Source organism: Symphalangus syndactylus, chromosome 20, assembly GCF_028878055.3.
Source record: "Symphalangus syndactylus isolate Jambi chromosome 20, NHGRI_mSymSyn1-v2.1_pri, whole genome shotgun sequence".
NCBI lineage: Eukaryota > Metazoa > Chordata > Mammalia > Primates > Hylobatidae > Symphalangus > Symphalangus syndactylus.
In genome coordinates this window covers 47,293,544-47,311,361 of record NC_072442.2, presented here as the reverse complement: position 1 = coordinate 47,311,361, position 17,818 = coordinate 47,293,544, and the positions used below count along the sequence as shown (strand labels likewise).

Genomic DNA, 17,818 nt, shown 5'->3' with positions numbered 1-17,818 from the left:
AAAAAAAAATCCATCATATGTATGCACTAATTTAATCTTCACAACAACTCTAAGGGGTAGGAACTATTTTTTTGCCCCATTTTACAGATATGAAATGAGGGCCTGTGTTGAAGGTGTTTTCTGGGGTTGATTTAAATAGACTTAATAAATTCAGAAAAAAGATTCTTAATTGATAAAGGTTTTTTATTTTTTTTGAGTCGGAGTCTCGCTCTGTCGTCCAGGCTGGAGTTCAGTGGCGTGATATCGGCTCACTGGAACCTCTGACTCCCTGGTTCAAGCAATTCTCCTGCCTCAGCCTCCCGAGTAGCTGGGATTACAGGCACGTGCCACCATGCCCGTGGTTTCACCATGTTGGCCAGGATGGTCTTGATCTCCTGACCTCGTGATCTGCCCGCCTTGGCCTCCCAAAATGCTGGGATTACAAGCGTAAGCCACCGTGCCCGGCCTTGGCTTTCATTCTTACTGTCCCATGGTTACCAGAGCCTAAAGAGTTAAGACCTATGAGGCTCTCATAGTTTTTTTTTTTTTTTTGAAACAGGGTCTCGCTCTGTCGCCCAGGCTGGAGTGCAGTGGCGTGATCTTGGCTCACTGCAGCCTCCGCCTCCCGGTTCAAGCAATTCTCTCACCTCAGCCTTTCCAGTAGCTGGGATTACAGAGGCGCACCACGAGCTCGGCTAATTTTTTTTGCTTTTCTATTAGAGATCTGGTTTTACCAACCTGCGCAGGCTGGTCTCGAACTCCTGACCTCAGGTGATCCACTCGCCTTGGCCTCCCAAAGTGCTGGGATTACAGGCGTGAGCCACCATGCCCGGCCTCTCTCATAGTTTTATTATTCTATTTTCCACAGACCCTTCCTCCCTTAATTTTCATGCCTCTTTAATATTCTTTTCTTTTATCTCACTGACCTTCTTTTTCGTCCTCCTACCTTTTACTGTGGGTGTCTTATTACCCTTCTTTGGGAGTTTATCCTTTAGCATGTCATAGACCACTATCTTTAGGCAGAGGACCCTGCATCTTCTCTAGTCCTGATTGTCTACCCTTTCTCAAGTTCCATCACTTCAGTTGCCTCTGGGACACTTTCACTGGGTTTTACAAAACCCTATTACCTGGAACTGAACATATTAAAAGCTAAGATTCCTTCCCAAATCTGCATGTTGCGCCAATTTTCCTGCCCAATTATCTTGTCTGTCCCCTGGTTTTGCGACCTTATTTAAAGATTTAAATCTTTTTTTTTAAATTGGAATCTTGATGAATGGTGCAAAAATCAATGGATACAAAGGATACGCCGAGATATCTGAGTCTTCCGCCCGCTGGTTCTCTAGGCACTCAGTTCCCCTCCCAGGAGGTAACCACTGTTGCCAGCTCTTAGAGTGATTTTTGATTCCTTCTTCTACCGGCTCTATCTCGAGTCCTTCCCTGTCTGTGAGATGTGTGCCCTTTCCTTTCCAGGCCCTAGTGAACTGATATCTGGTTGAGTTTATATATAAATATTTATATGTGTATATTTTATATACATATATAACATCTTTCCCTATGGCCTTCCGGCCTGGAGTTTTCATCACGTCGCTTCCTGGATGAAGGAACCTCGAGGGGTGAGGGGCAGAGGTCGGGGGTGATGGAGAAGAGAACCTAAAGAGGACTTAGGTAGGGGGTTCAGAGTGGCCAACTGGCGTGACGCTCTGTCAGGATTCCTATTCCTATTCCTCCCACCTCAGGCCCCCTTCTAGTCCTCTCATCCAAAAGCCTCTCATTTCCAAGGGCCGAGACGGAGACAGAGACAGCGAGATACACAGAGACAGAGACGCCGAGGCACCAGCATCCCTCTCCCCCTTCTGTCCCGCCCCATCGCCCTGACGGACACCATGGCTCAGCCAATGGCGCTCACGATATGCCCCTGAAGGGCCAATGAACGCCAGAGGAGGGCGGAAGATTCCCCGCCCCCACTTCTAGGCTTGGTTGAACCGTGCAGGTAGGTCCGGGGCTGGGGGAGCTGCCTTTGGCGCTGGTGCCCCTGGGGGTGGGAGCACGAGTGGGCAAAGGTGATGGTGAGGTAGAGGAGGCGGCCCCGACCCGACAAGCTCGAGGGAGCGGCCCGGCTGGGAGGCGGGGGGCCGCGGGGCCCGGGGAGCGGGCGCCGCCGAGGGCCCTGGAAGCGGCGGGGCTTGGGGAGAGGGGACGCGTGTGTGGGGCATGGGGACCCCCGCCCTGCGCCCACTCGTAGGCCTGGGCCGCGGGCTGCCGGCCGAGTGGCCAGGGGGCCTGGCTGCCCGGGGGGCGGGCCGGGGCCGCGGCCGGGGGCGCGGAGCGGAGCTCGGGGCGCCAGGCCGAGCCGAGGTGGGACGGACCGACGCGGAGAGGAAGGGAAGCCGCATCCCGCGGGCCGCCCCTCCTGAAGGGAGCCGGGCAACGGCCGCGGGCGCCCCTGCCCTGAGCCCACCCCGCGGTCTCCCCTCCCTAACAATGGGAATGGGGCAGAAGGAGGCGCCCCACTGCGGGGAGGTGAGGCGTAGGTTTGGGACTGGGGTCCGCGGTGGGGGGAGGTGCGATCTCGGGCTCTCGCCTCTCCGCTCCCTCTGGCTCTGGAGTTGGGGGCCCCTGTGGGGCTCTGAAGCCCGCCTGAGACTTGGGTCAAGAGTCAAACTGCCGCCCCCCGCTCCTCCCCCAAAATCCGGTGAGCGGTAAGGAAAGTGATGCCAAGTCTTCGAAACCTCAGTGACAAACGCATAGCAAGAACACATCCACTCCAGAGGTGTTTATTTTTTATTTTATTTAAATAAGGGTACTTTTCGACATTTATTTTTAACGAAGTGGGTGCTGTTATTTTTGTCCCTACGCGGGCAAGCCTCCATTTTAAGCGAAGCAGTAACTGGTTAAGCTGGAATTATATACAGGCCTAGGACTTGAACGAGGATCCTACCAGAGGTCATTTAGTCCATCCTCCTGCCTCCAGGCAAATTTACCTTCCTCTCACCCTCAAAATTAAGTTGCTCGGTCTGCTTTTAACGATCTCTGGGGAAGAAGGGTCTTTTATTTGTTTCTAGTACTTCAGTCAAGAATAGGTTTTACTTTTCATGTGGAATTGACTCTGAAACTTAAGCATAATCTTGGGACAGTCGGGATGATTAGAGAGGTTTTACTTTACTAGATATAATTAAATGTGGCAAGGGTCTTTTTTTAGATGGTTAGTTAACAAATCACGTTTAGTGTTTATGAAGTACCCTGGAAAATTACTTTATTCTCTCTGGGATTTTGGCTAATTGTTTGATAAGCAATTTTACATTGTCTAAAATACGTGTTACATATTTATTTATCTTCTTATGTAAAGTATGTTTCTACACATATATATGGAGACACACATTTGCCCTTTTCTAAAGGGGACTGTATTTTCTATACTTTTTTAGTGCGATGAGGCAAATAGTACTTCAAAATCCCTGCCCAGGTAGCTTAAACTATTTGCATTGTCTTGATTATTTTTTAGTCTAAATGAAAATCCTCTCTTTCAGATACCTTCTCGAAACAAAAGGTTTTCCTACCTGCTTATACTTGGTAACCGAGGGAATTACTAAGATTTCTTACTCATTTCTGAGTATTGTCTTTATATCCTGACACTATGAATGCTATTTGGATGACTCTTAAGGTAAGATGTGTTATTTTTTCATTACCAGCCTCATTTTATTCATTTTTCTTTAGAATTGGGAATATTGTAATTTTTGAATTTGCTATTCTTCACTTCCTTTACCTGCCATTTCTCTTGCCTCTTGTGTTTGCTTCCTAGGATTGATTGGCTATATCTTACTTTGTATTGCTACTGTTCTTTGATTATCGGTGTGAACGTTTTAATGAAGTTCTCAAATTAACTTCCATTATAATGAAAGGCAGTGATCTTTTTAACTTTAAATTATGGCAAGTTACATAGTTGTAAAATTATGTTCCAATCTTAGGATGGGTTGGCAATGCAAACATCTAGGTCCACTTTTCAAACAGGTACTTTAGAGTCATAGGTACTAGGGTGTGTCCCATTCTTGCAAATCAGTAGCTGATTCATGTGTTACAAAAGATGTGTCATTAACCATTTGTTTACTCTGAAACTTCATATAGTATATTAGAACATTCTAAGACCTGCTGGTTTACACGTCTGACTCTTTCAGAGTCCTCCTGCTGCACCCCAGTCCTTTGTGTGACATTTCATACTATTTTTCTCAGCAGGTAGCACACCAAGTTTTATTTCACAGGGTAAACCTCATTTGGACAGTGTGAACAGATGACCTTTAGATGAAAAAGCTCCCATTGATGTGGTTCTCCAGTCTCTTTGGCTCCTCTAATCTCTTGTACATAGATGGCCAAAGAACTCTCCATTAGGACTAAGCAAAGGGCAGAGCTTAAGACTTAAGTTGGTGGCCTCTTTGATTTTCTTGTGACTAAAAATACATTTAAAAAATAAAATTAAATAAAAACAAACAGAAAAGATGTAAGTAGGGGATGGGAGGAAGGACAGAGAAGGATAAGGAGTCTTGGAAACCCTCCACCAGCTTTGCCTTTCTTCAGAGTTGGATACTAGCTTAGTTAAGATTGTTGTGTGCTAATCTGCCCTGTGGACTTCCAGATTGATGCAGAGGAGAAATCAGACAATAATGCAGTGTGTGTAACCTAAATATCTGGACTTGTGGGAAATCTTAGGTCATGTAGACTGAGTTCTCATCTTCATTTATGTTTCAGCTGCTATTGCTGGATAATGAGTGCTTATATTAATATACAGGAAGCCAAAGTGACACAGTTTTTCCAGCATTCTCCCTGTAGAGTTGGAGGGGTTGCATGGGGAATGCAACCAGAAGTTCTGAACCCGTTAAGAATCGGAGGACCTGTGTAAGAGTGTTTTGACTTAGCAAGTGTTGGGTACCAGTGTTGGTGGCCTCTGTCCTCTTTAGGAAGCAGGCAAGGGGATTGAGATCAATATATTGGATTTCATTTTATAGTTTCCTAGGTTTTAACGAATGTATTTGGTACACAAAGCCCTACTTTTAAAGATATTTCCAATGTTTAAGGTTTTACCTCTAAATCTCTCTGAACCTGGGTTATAATACAGTAACCTCAGAAGTTCTACTAGAGGTCTCTGGCATGGCAGGAATAGAGAAAGGAAATCAGCTCCATACTGTGAGTTACCACCTGTTACTACTTAAGAATGCAGTTAGGTGGCTGCCTTAATTTTATGTTCCTTACCAATCCTTTGCTCAATGGGAAACATCTTCTAAGTGTAAACCAATTTTTGGGGGTAATGTTTTCTTCCTATTTTTATTACTTAGAAACCTTAAAAATTACAGTATTCATCTGATCAGAAAAAAAGGTACTTTTTGCAGGGAGGATAGCATTGAGTTTGTGGGCTGGAAAATAAAAGCGGGGAGAGGGATCTTTATTCTCTTTTTCATTGGTGAATATCCTTAAAACATTTCTAAGATGTAGTTTCAGATTGGAGCTACTTAATTTAAGTAAAAAGAAATGATAGGTTAATTAAAGTGCATATTTTGAAGCCCAAATGTTTATTTTATATAGCTCTTATATTTTGTTTCCAATTATCTTATTGTAGAATGAACTCTGTTGTTCTGTCAGTCATTGCTTAAATGTTAGACTGAGTATGTGCTTGTTTCCATGCGTATAGAAAATAGCGTCACACTCACGCACTCTTCACAAACCAAAATGCCAGAGGAGGCAAGTAACAAGGAAGAATAACTCCAAACCAAAACTCCTCAATTTAAGGCACTTTTGTTAATTAGAAGTTCTCATGGAAATTATTATTTATCCCTTTTTCTCTATGTTAGGAGTCTGTACCTTTTTAAAGCCTGAATATTTCTAGCCACGACTAAGCAATGTCAGTGATGTTACTGGGGTCTAGTTGTCAGGGTTAGGGCTAAGGAGTGGGTGAGATGGGAGAGGAGTAGGGAAAGGAAGGAGAATTGAGTGAGTTGGAGAAAAGAGTGAAATTAAGATGAGGAGGAGAGAAAAGATACAGGGTCTTTAGTGTGTAGCATGGAGCCATCATCAGTTGTCTCAGGTAGTTCTTAGGGCTGCTGAGTGCCTTGTGTGCTAGACTGAACTATGGTGAAATCAAGTAAAAACTTCTTGACAAGCAAAACGAGAGAATTAAAACATAATCTAATATGATATAGAAAGATCTGCAAGGCAGACAGTTAAGTGATAAAAGCAAGATGCAGAAGAGTATGTATGATTTGATACCCTTTGTGTTTTTTGGAAAAAAAAAAAGAGAAAAAGATAATTTGCACTGGTGTATGTATGCAAAAAAAAAAAAAGATCTTCAGGGCTGGGCGCGGTGGCTCACACGTGTAATCCCAGCACTTTGGGAGGCCAAGGTGGGTGGATTACCTGAGGTCAGGAGTTTGAGACCAGCCTGGCCAATATGGTGAAATCCCGTCTCTACTGAAAATACAAAAACTAGCTGGGGCGTGGTGGCACACGCCTGTAATCCCAGCTACTCGGGAGGCTGAGGTAGGAGAATTGCTTGAGCCCGGGAGACAGAGCTTGCAGTGAGCCAAGATCATGCCACCGCACTCCAGCCTGGCCGACCGAGCGAGACTCTGTCTCAAACAACAACAACAATAACAACAACAACAACAACACCACCACAAACCTTTAGAAGAATAAATAAGAAAATGGTGGCACTGGTTACCTGTTAGGTCTAGGAATTGTTCAGGTAGAGGACAGAGTGGGAAGGAGACTTCTCATTGCATTATATCTTTTTACACTTTCTGATGTTTGTATCAGATTTTAAAAATTAAATAGAAAATTAAAAATTTTAAAGAACAGCATCTCAATCCTTCCTTTTCTTCTCTTTCTGTGTTTGGAAGTCAGAGAAATGGCAAGGGTTCTAACTGAGAGAGAATAGTTTTTTTTTTTGTTTTAAGACGGAGTCTCGCTCTGTCACCCAGGCTGGAGTGCAGTGGCGCAATCTCGGCTCACTGCAAACTGCGCCTCCTGGGTTCACGCCATTCTCCTGCCTCAGCCTCCCGAGTAGCTGGGACCACAGGCACCCGCCACCACGCCCGGCTAATTTTTTTGTATTTTTTTTTTTTTGGTAGAGACGGGGTTTCACTGTGGTCTTGATCTCCTGACCTCGTGATCCGCCCTCCTCGGCCTCCCAAAGTGCTGGGATTACAAGCCTGAGCCACCGCGCCCGGCCTAATTTTTTGTATTTTTAGTAGAGACGGGGTTTCACCGTGTTAGCCAGGATGGTCTCGATCTCCTGACCTCGTGATCCGCCCGACTCGGCCTCCCAAAGTGCTGGGATTACAGGCATGAGCCACCTTGCCCAGCCGAGAGAATAGTTCTTGAACAGTGGTTGAGGGGATATTCAAAAGGGCCCATAATCTAGGACATGTGTTCTCTTGGGATCTTCAAGAATTTTGAATTTATAGATGTATATTTCTAGTATTGAACTGCAAAGTCAGGCATTAAAAAATTTAACTTGGTCAGGCACGATGGTTCATGCCTGTAATCCTAGCACTTTGGGAGGCTGAACAGGCAGATCGCTGGAGCACACGAGTTTGAGACCAGCCTGGGCAACATGGCAAAACCCCGTCTCTACTAAAAATACAAAAGAAAATTAGCCAGGCATGGTGGTGTGCACCTGTAGTTGCAGCTACTTGAGAGGCTGAGGTGGGAGGATGGCTCGAGCCTGGGAGGTGGAGGTTGCAGTGAGCTGTGATTGGGCCCCTGCAATCCAGCCTGGGTGATAGAGCCAGACCTTGCCTCTTGTCTCATTAAAGAAAAAAAAAAAAAAAATTAAAATTAACTTGCTCTTAAAGTTTTAGTAAAAAAAGGTTTTCATTGTATATCCCCTTAAGTTAGCAATTACATATAATCTCAGCATTCTTCCTTTTTTTTTTTTTTTTTTTTTTAATGAGACAGAGTCTCACTTTGTTGTCCAGGTGATCTTGGCGCACTGCAACCTCCACTTCCTGGGTTCAAGTGATTCTCCTGCCTCAGCCTCCCGAGTAGCTGGGATTACAGGCGCCTGTCACCATGGCCAGCTAATTTTTTTTTTTTTTATTTTTAGTAGAGATGGGGTTTCACCAGCTTGGCCAGGCTGGTCTTAAACTCCTGACCTCAGGTGATCCACCCGCCTCGGCCTCCCAAAGTGCTGGGATTACAGGCATGAGCCACCGTGCTCGGCCTAATCTCAGCACTCTTAACCGTGTGACTTTGGGTGATTTTCTTAATCTCTCTGAGATTTGGGTTCCTCCTTCATACTGGAAATAATAACACTTACTTCAGAGGACTTTTGTATTATATCTGTAAAGGACATAGGGCAGTGTTTGGCTTAGTGAACTACTACTGTTCTTATCATGATTACTAATTTTTTTTTTTTTTTTTTGAGACGGAATATTGCTCTGTCGCCCAAGCTGGAGTTCAGTGGCACGATCTCGGCTCACTGCAACCTGCGTCTCCCAAGTTCAAGCAATTCTCCTGCCTCAGCCTCTCAAGTAGCTGGGATTACAGGCGCATGCCAGCATGCCCAGCTAATTTTTGTATTTTTAGTAGAGACGGGGTTTCACTATGTTGGCCAGGCTGGTCTCAAACTCCTGGCCTCAAGTGATCCACCCGCCTTGGCCTCCTAAAGTGCTGAGATTACAGGCGTGAGCCACCACGCCAGCTCTTATTGTAATTACTATTAATAATAGCTCCTCATAGCCTAGTAGTGAGAGAGAGGGCTCTGGCTATGTGATATGGGGTAAGTTCATTAACCTCTTAGAACCTTGGTGTCCACACCGTAAAAAGGGTATAATGATAGTACCTAGATCCTAGAGTGGACTTTATAAGGATTAAATGAGTTTTTTGATGCAGAGTGTTTAGAACAGCACCTGGTAGGTACTTAGTAAACCTGAGCTGCGAATTTTCTTGTGACATCTGTTTGCTAAGGCTGCTGCCACAGAGTGACATACGCCGAGTGGCTTAAATAACAGAAATTTATTGTCTCACTGTTCTGGAGGCTAGAAATCTAAGGGCAGAGGCATGCTTCCTCTGAAGCAACTGGGACAGGATCTGTTTCAAGCCTCTCTTCTAGCTTCTGGTGGCAGCATAACTCCAGTCCTTATGTAGAGTTCTCCCTGTGTGTATTTCTTTTGTTTTTTAAAACCGAGTCTTGCTCTGTTGCCCAGGCTGGAGTGCAGTGGCATAATATTGGTTCACTGCAACCTCTGCCTCTCAGATTCAGGTGATTCTCCTTCCTTAGCCTCCTAAGTAGCTGGGATTACAGGCACGTCTCACCATGCCCAGTTAATTTTTTGTATTTTTTGTAGAAACAGGGTTTCACCATGTTGCCCAGGCCAGTCTTGAACTCCTGACCTCAGGTGATCTGCCTATCTTGGCCTCCCAAAGTGCTGGGATTATAGGCATGAGCCACAGCACCCAGCCTAAATTTTGTATTTTTTGTAGAGACAGGGCTGCATCTTGTTGCCCAGGCTGGTCTCAAACTCCTGACCTTAAGTGATCTGCCCGCCTCAGCCTCCTAAAGTGCTGGGATTGCAGGCATGAGCCACTGCGCCCAGCTTCCCTGTGTGTATTTCTCTGTGTCCACAATTTCCCCTTTTTTATAAGGACAAGTCATACTGGGATTAGAGTCCTCCCTGATGACCTCATTTTGACTTTATGACCTCTTTGAAGATCCTATCTCGGTTTTTTTTTCAGAGTTTCTCTTTGTTGCCCAGGCTGGAGTGTAGTGGTGTGATCTCAGCTCACTGCAACCTCCTCCTCCTAGGTTCAAGTGATTCTTCTGCCTCAGCCTCCCAAGTAGCTGGAGTTACAGGTGCTCGCCACCATGCCTATCTAATTTTTACATTTTTGGTAGAGACGGGGTTTCACCACATTGGCCAGGCTGGTCTTGAACTCCTGACCTCAAGTGATCCACCCCCCCTCGGCCACTGAAAGTGCTGAGATTACAGGCGTGAGCTACCGCACCTGGTCTGAAGATCCCGTCTCTAAAATCACATTCTGAGGTACTGAATGTTAGGAGTACTACATATCTTTTTTTTTTTTTTTTTTTTTTTTTTTTTTTTTTTTTTTTTGAGACAGGGTCTCCCTTTGTCATTCAGGCTGGAGTGTGGTGGCACTTGGATCACTGCAACCTCCAGCCCCGTAACCCCCGGGCTCAAGCCATCCTCCCACCTCAGCTTCCCGAGTAGCTGGGACTACAGGTGAGTGCACTACCACATCTGGCTATTTTTTTTTTTTTTGAGCTGGAGTCTTGCTCTGTCGCCCAGGCTGGGGTGCAGTGGCGCATACTCAGCTCCCTGCAAGCTCTGCCTCCTGGGTTCATGTCGATCTCCTGACCTCGTGATCCACCCGCCTCGGCCTCCCAAAGTGCTAGGATTACAGGCGTGAGACACCGCACCCGGCCCACATCTGGCTATTTTTTAGTATTTTTGGTAAAGACGGATCTTGCCACGTTGCCCAGGCTGATCTTGAACTCCTGAGCTCAAGCGATCCTGTGGCCTTGGCCTCCCAAAGTGCTGGGATTACAGGAATGTGCCACTGTGCCCAGCCCCCTGCAGTGCTACATATCTCTTTTGGGGAACACAATTCAGCCCAGAACAGGTGTATGTCATTTATCATGGGTACTAGACCTTCAACACCTACACATAGGAAATGAAAATTTTGGTGCAAATTGATAGCATGACTTAAAGAAGTAGATTATTTCTTTAGCTTCTTATGTATTCATCTTTAACAAGATTTTTGTTTTATCTTTGAAACTTTTTTTTTTTCGAGACAGAGTCTTGCTTTTTTGCCCAGGCTGGAGTGCAGTGGCGCGATCTCGGCTCACTGCAACCTCCGTCTCATGGGTTCAAGCCATTCTCCTGCCTCAGTTTTCCCAGTAGCTGGGATTACAGGTGCCCGCCACCACATCTGGCTAATTTTTGTAGTTTTACTGGAGACAGGCTTCACCATGTTGGCCAGGCTGGTCTCGAACTCCTGACCTCAGGTGATCCGCCTGCCTCGGCCTCCCAAAGTGTATGAGTCACTGAGCCTGGCCTATACTCTTGGTTTTCTTTGCAAACTTTTTTCCTCTTTTGCTTCTAAAAACATTAGTATTTGCCTTCCCTTGACCCTTCCTCTCACCCTGTGCAGTTTCTGAGGAATGCCCTGGATAAACTTGTGCCTCACTTGCCGTCCATATGCCGATGATTTGCAAATGTGTGTTTTTCCAGCTCTGACTAGTTTTCTGATCTCCAATCCCATATATACAGTTGCTTCCTGGACAGCTCTACTTGGATGTCCTATGGGCATTTTATTTTATTTTTATTATTATTACTATTGAGACGGAGTCTCGCTCTATCACCCAGGCTGGAGTGCAGTGTCACGGTCTCGGCTCATGGCAGCCTCTACCTCCCAGGTTCCAGCGATTCTCCTGCCTCAGCCTCCGGGTAGCTGGGATTACAGATGTGCGCCACCACGTCCGGCCAGTTTTTGTATTTTTAGTAGAGATGGGGTTTCACCATGTTGGCCAGGCTGGGCTCGAACTGACCTCAGGTGATCCACCTGCCTCAGCCTGCCAAAGTGCTGGGATTACAGGCATGAGCCACTGCATCCGGCCATCCTATGGGCATTTTAAAATGATCTTATTCACTTCCCCAAGTCCAACGTCTTCCTATCTTCATATCTTAGTGAGCGGTAGTGTCACCCAGCCAGTCACTCAAATCAGGGATTTGAGAGGCCTTTGGATTCCTTCTTGTGCCATTCTAGTCAACACATTCTTGAGATCCTAGCTCATAATGTTTTCCTAGTCATCCTACTTCTCCTTTTTGAGTCCAGACCTTCGTCGCCCTTTTGGCTGCATGATCTTCTGTTGCCTTGTAATCATTCTCCTTGACTGCTTTCTCTCTTCCAAGTCGCTGCCAACATGATCCTTGTAAAATGCATGTCCAAGCATATGATCATATCCCTCTTCCACCATGGCTCTCCTAGCTTTGAAGGTAGAGTTGAAATGTTTTGCCAAGTCATCGCTCCACGTCTTCCTGAGCATCCTGTATGCAGTAGTACAGACTGCTTGTGCCCAGTTCCTTCTGTGTACCCTGTTGTTCCTTGCCTCTGGGTCTTCACACAAGCAGTTACCTCTGCTTAAGATGGACTCTACCCTGTTCTGGAAACTTCCTTCCCCTAGTCTTTAATAACAGTAGTGGCTGGTCCAAGTATAGTGGTGTTTACTATTAATTGATCACAGCCAGTTACAGATTTCTTTGTTCCTTCTCTACTCCCACTGCTTCACTTGATTAGCCTTAAAAAAAAATAACAGTAGTGATAATAGTAATAACAGTAGTGATAATAGTAATAACAGTAGCTGACACTGAGTGCTTCCTCTGGACCCAGGTATTATCACTTTATGATCGGAGTTCATAAAGAAATACAAATGACCAAGAAGCATATGAGAAACATTTTTATTCTGATAAGTAATCAAAGGAATGCAGATTAAATGACATACTATTTTTTTACCTATCAGATTTGCAGTTGACTGTGCTGTCAAAGGTGGTAAGGGGACAATCTCTGAAACTGTTAGTGTGTGTGCATGTGTGTGTGCATATGCAGACCTAGCACTTCTATTGTACTGATTGCTGGTTTGCTCCACTTTGATCCCAGCTAGTCTCTAGGTTCTTTGAGAGTGAGGACTGGCTCTTGTCTTTTATCCTCACTGCTTGCTGTTTTTTTTTTTTTTTTTTTTTTTTGTTTTGTTTTTTTTTGAGACGGAGTCTCGCTCTGTCACCCAGGCTGGAGTGCAGTGGCGCAATCTCGGCTCACTGCAAGCTCCGCCTCCCGGGTTCACGCCATTCTCCTGCCTCAGCCTCTCCGAGTAGCTGGGACTACAGGCGCCCGCCACCACGCCCGGCTAATTTTTTGTATTTTTAGTAGAGACGGGGTTTCACCGTGGTCTCGATCTCCTGACCTCGTGATCCGCCCGCCTCGGCCTCCCAAAGTGCTGGGATTACAAGCGTGAGCCACCGCGCCCGGCTTTGTTTCTTTTTTTGTTTTTGTGACGGAGTTTCGCTCTTTGTTGCCCAGGCTGGAGAGCAATGGCGCAATCTCGGCTCACTGCAACCTCCGCCTCCCAGGTTGAAGTGATTCTCCTGCCTCAGCCTCCCAAGTAGCTGGGATTATAGGCGCCTGCCACCACGCCCAGCTAATTTTTGTATTTTTAGTAGAGACAGGTGTCACCATGTTGGTCAGGCTGGTCGCGAACTCCTGACCTCAGGTGATCCACCCCCCTCAGCCTCCCAAAGTGCTGGGATTACAGGCGTGAGCCACCATACCTGGCCATCACTGCTTGCTCTTGATGGCACTTAGTAAATGAGTGTTAAAGACTGTATTGCTGGACTTGGGACACGCATCTTTAGGAGGGTATCAGTGGAAAAGCTGAGAGTCACATGCATTTGCCAATCGTGGCCTTACCCTTTGGATCTATTGGTCCCAGTCTGATAAGTGCAAGCAACTTTGGAATAAGGATTGCCAAGAATTAAGATTTTTAATAATCTTTCTTTGAATGTTAAAGGGCAGAGGTGTTTTTGTTGTTTTTGCTTTTGGAAAAAGAACTAGTTTGCTGACCACCCAGTGTCATTTGGTAATTTAGAATGTTTTCACATAGTTAAAGTATAGGGAAATGAATATTTAGGCCTGTGGTGTTTATATATTTAGGCCTGTGATGTTTATATATGCCAGGTAGTATATTTGGCAGGGAATTAATTTCTAGAATTGTTTGTGACATTAGTTCTTACATATTAGTTTTTTTTTTTTTAGATGGAGTCTCACTCTATCGCCCAGGCTGGAGTGCAGTTTTGCAGTCTCAGCTCACTGCAACCTCCACCTCCTGGGTTCAAGCAATCCTCCTTCCTCAGCCTCCTGAGTAGCTGGGACTACAGGCACGTGTCACCACGCCCGGCTAATTTTTTTTTTTTTTTTTTTTTTTTTTTTTTTTTTTTTGAGACCGAGTCTCGCTCTGTCCCCCAGGCTGGAGTGCGGTGGTGCGATCTCGGCTCACTGCAAGCTCCGCCTCCCGGGTTCATGCCATTCTCCTGCCTCAGCCTCCCGAGTAGCTAGGACTACAGGTGCCCGCCAACACGCCCGGCTAATTTTTTGTATTTTTAGTAGAGACGGGGTTTCACCGTGTTAGCCAGGATGGTCTCGATCTCCTGACCTCGTGATCCGCCCGCCTCGGCCTCCCAAAGTGCTGGGATTACAGGCTTGAGCCACCGCACCCGGCCTAATTTTTATATTTTTAGTAGAAACAGGGTTTCACCATGTTGGCCAGGCTGATCTTGAACTCCTGACCTCAGATGATCCACCCATCTCGGCCTCCGCAAAGTACTGGGATTACAGGCATGAGCCACTGCGCCCCGCCTAGTTCCTGCACATTAGAAAACGTTTGGGCCGGGCACAGTGGCTCACGCCTGTAATCCCAGCACTTTGGGAGTCCGAGGCGGGCCGATCATGAGGTCAGGAGATTGAGACCATCCTGGCTAACACGATGAAACCCCGTCTCTACTAAAAATACAAAAAAAAAAATTAGCCGGGCGTGGTGGTGGGTGCCTGTAGTCCCAGCTACTCGGGAGGCTGAGGCAGGAGAATGGTGTGAACCCGGGAGGCGGAGCTTGCAGTGAGCCGAGATCGTGCCACTGCACTCCAGCCTGGGCGACAGAGCGAGACTCTGTCTCAAAAAAAAAACAAAAAAAACAAAAACAAATAAAGAAAACGCTTGTCTCTCTTGCCTTCTCCATGACAGCTCTGTTAAGTATGAGTTTAGATACACAGTATTTTCTTTTTTTATTACCGTGTATAATTTGTATTTGTACTGGCCGGGCGCGGTGGCTCAGGCTTGTAATCCCAGCACTTTGGGAGGCCGAGGCGGGCGGATCACGATGTCAGGAGATCGAGACTACGGTGAAACCCCGTCTCTACTAAAAAATACAAAAAATTAGCCGGGCGTAGTGGCGGGCGCCTGTAGTCCCAGCTACTTGGAGAGGCTGAGGCAGGAGAATGGCGTGACCCCGGGAGGCGGAGCTTGCAGTGACCCGAGATTGCGCCACTGCACTCCAGCCTGGGCGACAGAGCGAGACTCCGTCTCAAAAAAAAAAAAAAAAAAAGTTTGTATTTGTAGCAAATTTGCAGCCCAGAAGACAGGCAAGCGTATAGTTCTAGCCCACGTTTTATTTTTACTGGGCACTTGATGGTGGTGGTAATTTATCGGTCAGCAGGGGGAGCTGCAGTTGCTGATATTTAAGTGATTCCATCTCAACTGGTTTTCCACAGTTTGTCAGCCAAGAGAAAGAAAAGTTTTGCTGGCAAGGAACATGATCAGAGTTGATAAGGAAGAAATACAAATGACCAAGAAACATATGAGAAACATTTTTATTCTGATAAGTAATCAAAGGAATGCAGATTAAATGACATACTATTTTTTAACCTATCAGATTTACAGTTGACTGTGCTGTCAAAGGTGGTGAGGGGACAATCTCTGAAACTGCTAGTGGAGTGTGCATTGGGCCTAGTTTTTTTGGAAGATATTTTGGCAACATATATTGGCAAAGTTAAAAACGTTCTTTAATTCAGTAATTGCGCATCTAGGAATTTATCCTAAGGGGGAAAAATTAAGATATATAGAAAGATTCGTGAACAAAGGTGTTCATTGTAACATTATTCATATTAGTGAGAATTGAGAATAAACCTAAATGAGCAGCAAGATTTATAGGAAAATAAATCATGGTATATTTAAGGATGAACATTTACAACCCTGGAATAGTATTTGAAAGAATTTTTCTGGCCGGGTGTGGTGGCTCATGCCTGTAATCTCAGCACTTTGGGAGGCCGAGGCGGGCAGATTATGAGGTCAGGAGATCGAGACCATCCTGGCCAACATGGTGAAACCCCATCTCTACTAAAAATACAAAAATTAGCTGGGCATGGTGGCACGTGCCTGAAATCCCAGCTACACAGGAGGCTGAGGCAGGAGAATTGCTTGAACCAGGGAGTTGGAGGTTGCAGTGAGCTGAGATGGTGCCACTGCACTCCAGCCTAGTGACAGAGCAAGTCTCTGTCTAAAAAAAAAAAAGAATTTTTAATGTCTTAGGATGTTGAGTAAATGATAAATGAAAAATTCAGGGTGCAGAGCTATATAAGGAGCATTCGAAGTGTATAAAGATAAGGAATGTATATATGTTCTTGTATAATATGTATGTATATATTACACACACATACATACCGAGGTAAAAGAATGGAAGGAAGTCTATACCAACCAGCCTCCTTGAGTCTGTCTGTCAGGGGTCCATCCAACCAATTGTTCTATCTAAATTGGCACCAAGTGATGTTTTCAGGTGAAATATTGTTATCTGTTAAGATGTTAACCTCAGAAATTTAGGGCCTCACGTCTGATAGCACTTCTATCCTGTAGGACCTGAATGGACCTAATATACATACATTTATCCATGCACTTGAATCTATTTTTAACTTGTAGATTGTGGTAACACAATCCACAAGTTTCTTTTATCTGTTATAGAAAGACTTTTCAAGCATAAAAGGTGAATAAATTAGTATTTACCGTATTGATACGTTTTCTGATTTTGATCACATTGCCCCTTTGCTTTTATGTTTCTCAATTGAAGATGCTTGACTTTTTAATTTAATCTCCAGTGAAACTTCCTTCCTGGATCTTTGTCAGCATTGCTTTCCCTTTCTGGATTTATGATAACTACTCAGAACTGCATTTTAGTTATAACTACACTGTGATTTGGTAGAAGGATAAGCAAATATGTTCTATTTACAGCAAGCTTGTCCAACCCATGACCCACAGGCCGCATGCGGCCCAGGACAGCTTTGAATGTGGCCCAACACAAATCTGTAAACTTTCATAAAATATTATGAGATTTTTTTTGTGATTTTGTTTTTTAGCTCATCAGCTATTGTTAGTTTAGTGTATTTCATGTGTGGCCCAAGACAGCTCTTCTTCCAGTGTGGCTCAGGGAAGCCAAAAGATTGGGCACCCTTGATTTACAGTTTTTTCCTAGTAGGATTTGGTCCTCCCTCCCTCCCTTTTCTTTTTCTTTCCTTTTTTTTTTTTTTTTTCACATAGAACATCACATTGTCTTTAGGGAATATTCTATAATTATTCAAAAATTCCTTTTTTGACTGGAAGGCATGAGTCTTTTAAGTATAGCTTAGATTTTTTTCCTGTAACCTTTTCATTTGTCCATGCTGTAACATACCTGCAATTTCCTCCCATGTAATGTTTTAACTCTCATATCTCAGTGGGCTCTTAGAGGTAATCCAAGGTAAGAACCACCATTTTAGTTAGGTCTGATGGTTAGAAAGCTTGAGTTGAAACGTGCCCTTCTGGAATTGCCACTTTGGGCCCAATTTTGTCTACACAGGAACTGCTTAGAGCAAGTCTGGTTTGTCTTCTGCTAGATAACCCTTCACATATTTAGACAGCTTTTATACTTGCCAAAGCATTCTCTAAGCTGAATATGAATCTTAGTTTTTGCAAATGTTTCTCATTTCATATATTTAGAAACCCTTTCCATCTCTCCGTTCCCTTATTTTTCCAACTCGTGTGGTATTTCATTATTAGGAATCTCATCATCCCATCTGCAAAATGGGGAATTCTCTGTATATTTTTTGTACAATATATTAAAATGTTAAATATAGCATTTCTAAAAAATTTTTCAATCTTCTGTTTATACTTCTTCATTTGGGGAAGTACCTCAGCATCTACCTATAATTTTCTGTGTCTCAGTTATGTCCAGTCTATAGTAAATGTTCTCATCCTGTGACC

At 44.8% G+C, this 17,818-nt stretch overlaps 1 protein-coding gene across 10 annotated transcripts in view; it reads left to right on the top strand.

Moving 5' to 3' along the window:
- Nucleotides 1-1,758: 1,758 nt before the first annotated feature.
- KANSL1 (KAT8 regulatory NSL complex subunit 1) overlaps nt 1,759-17,818 on the top strand; it is a 193,475-nt gene continuing 177,415 nt past the window's right edge. For 7 of the 10 annotated variants that reach the window (XM_055257654.2, XM_055257645.2, XM_055257643.2 and 4 more), the window contains exons 1-2: nt 1,915-1,969; nt 3,504-3,637. The gene's annotated coding sequence lies outside the window, so the exon portion shown is untranslated. Of the gene's footprint in view, nt 1,970-2,207; nt 2,500-2,549; nt 2,750-3,503; nt 3,638-17,818 lie in introns of those variants that run through there. The other 3 variants (XM_055257635.2, XM_055257638.2, XM_055257634.2) reach the window with 3 other exon arrangements.